Below are 6,000 nucleotides of genomic sequence, written 5' to 3'. Positions count from 1 at the left end.
TGATGTATCTAGGAGGAGGTGCAGGTTTTGTCACCGAAGGGAGGGTTGTCTCTTCACAGAGAGTTGGGGAAAGCAGAGGCTGGGGAAGATCTGAGGGAGTTCTGTGGTCAATGAATCAAACAGAAGTATGGGGAGTCCTCCCTGAGGATGTGTGTAACATCCCTAAGGGTGATAGGGAGCTCTACTGGGAACGAGGTGCAGGAAAAAGAGCAGAGAATGATAGGGAAAATGGGAGAAGGAGAGAATTCCTGCGCATTTTTCAATTGTCATCTTTCTAGCAGTACCATGAACAACATAAGACGGTTTAATGAAGTTTCCCAACCCCTTAAAGGACTGCTGTGCATCAGAAATACAGTTCTAGATGAAGCCCAATGCACAAGTAATGAGCTATGTAGAACTGATTTGAAAATTCCTTATGTACTTTTTCCTTAGATGAGTTTCAGATGTGGTTAGCTGATATTGCAATGCCTGCAGCAAGATATAAGAAGTGAGGAGATCTGCATGACATTGGAGGAACAAGACTGGGCAAAGGTATTTCAGTGGGTTTAGCATTTCAAGCAGAGTACCATAAAAAACAAGTCAGTCAGTTCCATTGCTTAAAAGCACTTAATACTATACTGAGAGGTATTATTACTTACAGCACTGTAGCCAGAACTGAATTGCATTTTCTTTTCAAGTCTTTATACATGTGTATGTTAACATCTTACCAGAACAGCTTCCACTCTTAATGTATGGAGAGTGGGAGAAACGCAGTTTTACTATCCCCACTTTGCAAGTAAGGAACCAAGACATAGATTCAGTGATTTGCCTAAGGTGATGCTTGAAATTGACGGCAGAGTTGGAATTAAAACTAACTTTATAACTACATGTGGGGGTTTTTTTGCAGGCAGAGTTTTATATTTACTCTGCTTTGGCTTCGGGCCTGAGTTAATATATTCTACCTCTTAGCATGGCTTATTAGCTAAAGCTCAGTGTTAGGCTAACCTTAACTTGATTGACTTGGAGAACAGTCAAGTGAACTCATGTCTGTCTGCAAAAGAGGGTCTGTATTGACATATAGTCCCCTGAGTCCCCTTCTAATGCCTGAAGATATTTTTCCAGTAGACTTCTATTGCATCACCATTCATGAAATACTACTTTCTCCCTCCTTTTCCACTTCCCATCCCACAAAAATGTTTAGCAACACTGGGAAGTAGAGGAGTATGCACAAATCTAAATTGCAGATGATTACAGAAAAAAGACTGGTTGCAGTATTCAGGCTTCCTGACATACAGAAGAGTCAGGTAGCAAAGTTGTGGCCGCGTTCTTGGTGGTTTTGTGGAATGGTTTGGAGAAGTGTTGATGAAAGAACAAGATTGTTCAGAAAATAATATCATTATTTGCCTACCTTGATACTTTCTCTGGCTTTACCGACCATTCTTTCACCTTTCACTGAACAATGGACCTGAAAGTTAAATTGTGTCAATAAACAACGTATTTGTCAAGATCGATTCTTACTGAACAGAGAGAAGGGATTAGATACTGGGTGGTTAATTTTTCCCTACTTCAGAAAGCAGCTATTAGAGGTTTCTGATGCAGTCCAATGCTATATATGGAGGTGGATGTGATCTCCCTTAAATATGAGACACAGTTTGGGACTTGGTTTTCAATTTTCATGACCCTCTGACAAGAAGTCATAAAGTAAGCCCTGCTGCCTTTTGGGAAATGATCGGCACAAGCAGCAGTGATGACAAACTTTCCTGTAAAACATCATGCACATCTTTTATAAATGGTGGCAAAATCCTCTATTTGGTTTGAGTCAGGCTGATGCATGTTCATGGCCCTGGATCAGCCTACGAGGGTTTAGGAAAGTTGTTGCTCTTTGGGAAAGTGCAGTGTTTCAGGGCAATGAGAAACTGCTGTTTAAGCAGCCGAGGATCTTGCACAACATGTTTTACGAAAGTTGGTTCATTTCTACTGCCCTGTATGCCGCAGCTGCTGTAGGGATACACGTCAGTCAGATGACGGACTTTAATCCTTTGCTTCGCTGCAGTTTGGATGTGTATAGCTCACGGCTGCCACTCCTGAGGCTTGTAATAGAAGAGAGTCCCAGGAGAGCCTGCGACTGCTGCCTGTGTTTTCTGCAGGGAATATGCTTGCTATGTTGCAAGCCGAGAGCCACACACTCATTGACAGACTGAAAAAACATGTGAAGAAATTAGCTTAAAATCTCTTTGATTTTCAAAACTTGAGGTATTTCTCTCACCAGCAGCAAACAATATGCAGGTGGGGTTTTTTTATCCTATGGGCTTAGCTGGCACTTTTGAAAGGGGAATCCACAAGTGCACTCAGACCCCCGTGAGGTGCCATCAAAAGGACAGAAATAATGCTTCTCAAAAAATTGAAACATCAGCTCCACAGCAACATAATTTTTGTTACGGGCATTCATTTGATACATGCGTGTCAGGAAATGTCATTTTATCGCTTTGGCAGTAGACTCCATTAGATTTGGTGGGGCAGGGAAAAGTTCTCTGCTGAAATATGCTACCTAAATTCAGCTCCTAGGCTGCAACAGGAGAACTTGTTTTTAATTACTATGTACCACTTGGGCTCCGATTTTGCAAAGCACCTCAGCTCATGGTTAGTCCATGATTTCAACTGAAATCGAGCCTTCAGTTAAGCTCGAGCACATGGTTGAAGTTACGTATAGGCTGAAGTGATTTCCTCAGTCAGACACTTGATGATATTTCCACATCTGCTTAGATTCAGAGCCTGATCCCATCATATTAGGAGGGCAAAAATCCATTTGCTTTCAAGTGGAAGCCCCTCACTTGGTATTTTTCACTCTGGATTGGACAGGGAATTAGCAAACTGCCAATCTTTCTTACAAAATTATACTGATTCTACTACATCAAGCGGGACAGCCTTCCTTAGAATGACTAAACTTTTCCAAGATTTCATATCCTCACTCATCAGACTCCATTTTCCGCAGGAAATTACAGTTAAGCTGTATGAAGACTTCCCTGACTAAATCCAATGTTTATAAATTATAACTAGGCAGAAAATGTGAATCTCAACAATGTAACTAGAGTCTTAAGTGTAAGCATTCACAAGTTCAACTGCCTTCCCAAATATTTTTTACCACAGCAGTAACATGAGTTTGTATAAACAAAGTATACATTTTTAGCATATTTGCACACTGCAATATAATCGATAACGTTTGTGTGTATTAGGAGCATGCAGACCTGTGTGGGCTGTCTCTGCCTTCATTCTCAGACAGATTTTTGGACTTTTCACCAGCAGTGACCACCAACAGAGCAACTTCCATCTGTTTGGTTTTTTTTTTTTTTATAAGAATGCTGCTGGAAAGCTTCTTAAGAAATAAGCTCTATAAAGCTTCTTAAGAAATAAAACAATAACAAGTTGGATATGGTTTATCCAGTCCCACATTATTCTTCATGTCTATGGCAAGATCTTGATATTTTTCCTTCCAGTATTTCAGCAGTCAGGCCAAGGTATACTTCTTGTTAGATCTGTGTAATAACTAACTTCATACATACAATATGGAATGGGCCAACAGGTGAAGAAAAGGCTCTCTCCAGAGAAAAGAGCAGATCTAGCAGCAATGAGGGCCAGAACTGGTCACACAGATTATCTTTAGGTTTTCTTGCACTGTTCTGAAGAGATCACTGCCTGGACCCAGAGTTGTTATTTTGTCTTATGTATGTAACAGATTTTAATACCTTATTCACATTGTGTAAAATATGCAACATATAACACAGATCATCATAACATATAGAATTATTTTAAAAACTTTAAGGCTAAATAAGAAATCATAAAACCTAAATGCAGTCAATACATCCTGCATGGTACTTCTTCAAACTGCTTGAGGTAGATAGAGCTACTGCTCACAACCATATTCACATGTAAGAGGAGAAGGATTAGGAACAAAAAGATTGGTTACTGCATTGAATTTAGGGAAAGTTTATCATACACTGACTACTGGAATAGGCTAGGTTTTAAATTCTAGGTTTTACATTTCCAGTATTTAAATTAGGCTCTTCGTACATAAACTTCGTGCAGAGAGCCTGGCTTTGACTATGTTTTGTTGAGCTGCTCTTCTTTATGGATGACTGCAAGCAACCCCTCCAGGTATCCCCCTACAACACTGCCAAAAAGTCACTTAATAAAACCAACAGCGGTGAATGTATGGGGTGGGGAGCATAAATTAGGGAGCTTCAACACCGGGTTAAAGCTTGGCCATGGCAGAGTGAGTGGCCAGCCCCTCGGGGAGAGGACTTCACCCCTTGACTCTACACAGGACCAAAAACAGTTAAACCAGGCACGACACTCAGCATTCCCATTTAGGACCAGCTTTAAAAAGGAAAATAGCTCCACTGTGCACCGACAAATTCAGCTTAATTGAAAATGTTAGCACCCAGGAGAATTCTGGCCCATGACCTAGATAATACAGAAGCAAACCATTGTGTGACTGCATCTCTTTAGTAAATGTAGTACCGCAGTCAGCAGTCTGCAAAAATACTCATTTTCAAAGCAAGCTTTCAGTGAAGCTTTCAGAATGACTTCTGTTTCAGGAGGGAAACACAGATGCATGAACTAGAAAGGGCTTTCAACACCTGCTCGTGCATATTTTATTTGCAAATAAAGCATGAACAGTGAAATCCGTAACACAACAAAAGGGTACGCAGTGGTACCCTTAAAAATCTATCCAGCGTATATAAAATAACTAGCTGGAGGAAACCTCTGCAAATACTAACATGCATATACTTTGTAAGCTGTGAAAAGAAAGAAATCACCCATAATGTAGGAAAGTGCTCTGAAACTCATGTCATTTCTTGTAGGGAATTATAGCTGATGACCTTTCTGCATTGAAAAAGGAAAGGACACCAGAAATTACCGGAATGGACTACTGGAAAAGGCTTCCCCAACTACAGCCAGTGTATGCTTATGGTATTCAGATATATAACTGCTGCCCACGGTACAGAAGGACAGGCCTCTCATTTCATGGTTCATTTAAAACTACAGCTAATGTGAAAAATGTTCACTGTCTGGAATGGTCTTTTCATACAGAAATGTACTGTATTCTAACATACAGATTTTGTACTTGAATTGGTAATGAGTTTCACTGATGTCTTGTGGCCCAGATGTGCTTGTTTTAGTACATCTCTAAGCGTGCGAGTCTGGGAAGCCTTCAGGATGAGACACAACAGACGGACAGAAGCAACCCAGGTCTGCATTCCTTCACAGCAGCCACACAGCATGAGCTATGCCGGAGTTGAACTGGCGTGCAACGATGTGGGGATTGTTTTCCAGAATGGTCTTTGTCCTAAGATATCCTCTCTTTTCCCATCATATCTCAAAGGGTGACAGCTTCCGTCCATTGTGCAAAGAATACTTCTGCCCAAGAGACTCCATGGAGCTCACATCTCAACGAAAGCTAATGACTCTCGTTGTCATGCCCTTATTCTTGTGGAGTATCATCTTGGTCTGTGCTACTTTCTACAGGCTGGTGGGCATTTAGAAAAAGGAAGTATTCACTTAGATGACAGGCAAAGGAAGGTGTCAGTGTTGAAAAAACTACAGGTCTGTATTTTTGGAATGGCAGCATCTAGACTCTCATCTCAGCTAGTCAGACTTCTGTGATTTAACAACGATTTTGCTACCTCTCTGGATCTAAGATCATAAGCATTAGTCCTCCTGGAAGACAAATTTTAATTCCGCCTGCTCATTCAAACTATTTTCCCCAAACCTGTCTAGGGCTTTTGAAAAGATAAAAGCGTTTTCCGTGACTACCAAATAAATGTAAAAAGTAGTTTTCAGTAGTGAAAGACTTTAAACTGTTTCTTTTTAAAATGTCTGTGAATTTTTTTCTTATTTCTTTAGTTTTCATATTCTCAGAGTTGTTTCGCAAGTAGGTTTTTGCCAGTGTTGAAAATGGAAGCACATTGCTGCAGGTAGGCACAAGAAATTCAGCTGCATGGTCAAGTTGGTTTTTTTGAT

The sequence above is a fragment of the Harpia harpyja genome, chromosome 2, assembly GCF_026419915.1.
Source record: "Harpia harpyja isolate bHarHar1 chromosome 2, bHarHar1 primary haplotype, whole genome shotgun sequence".
Lineage (NCBI taxonomy): Eukaryota > Metazoa > Chordata > Aves > Accipitriformes > Accipitridae > Harpia > Harpia harpyja.
Note: the sequence above shows the minus strand (reverse complement) of the source record.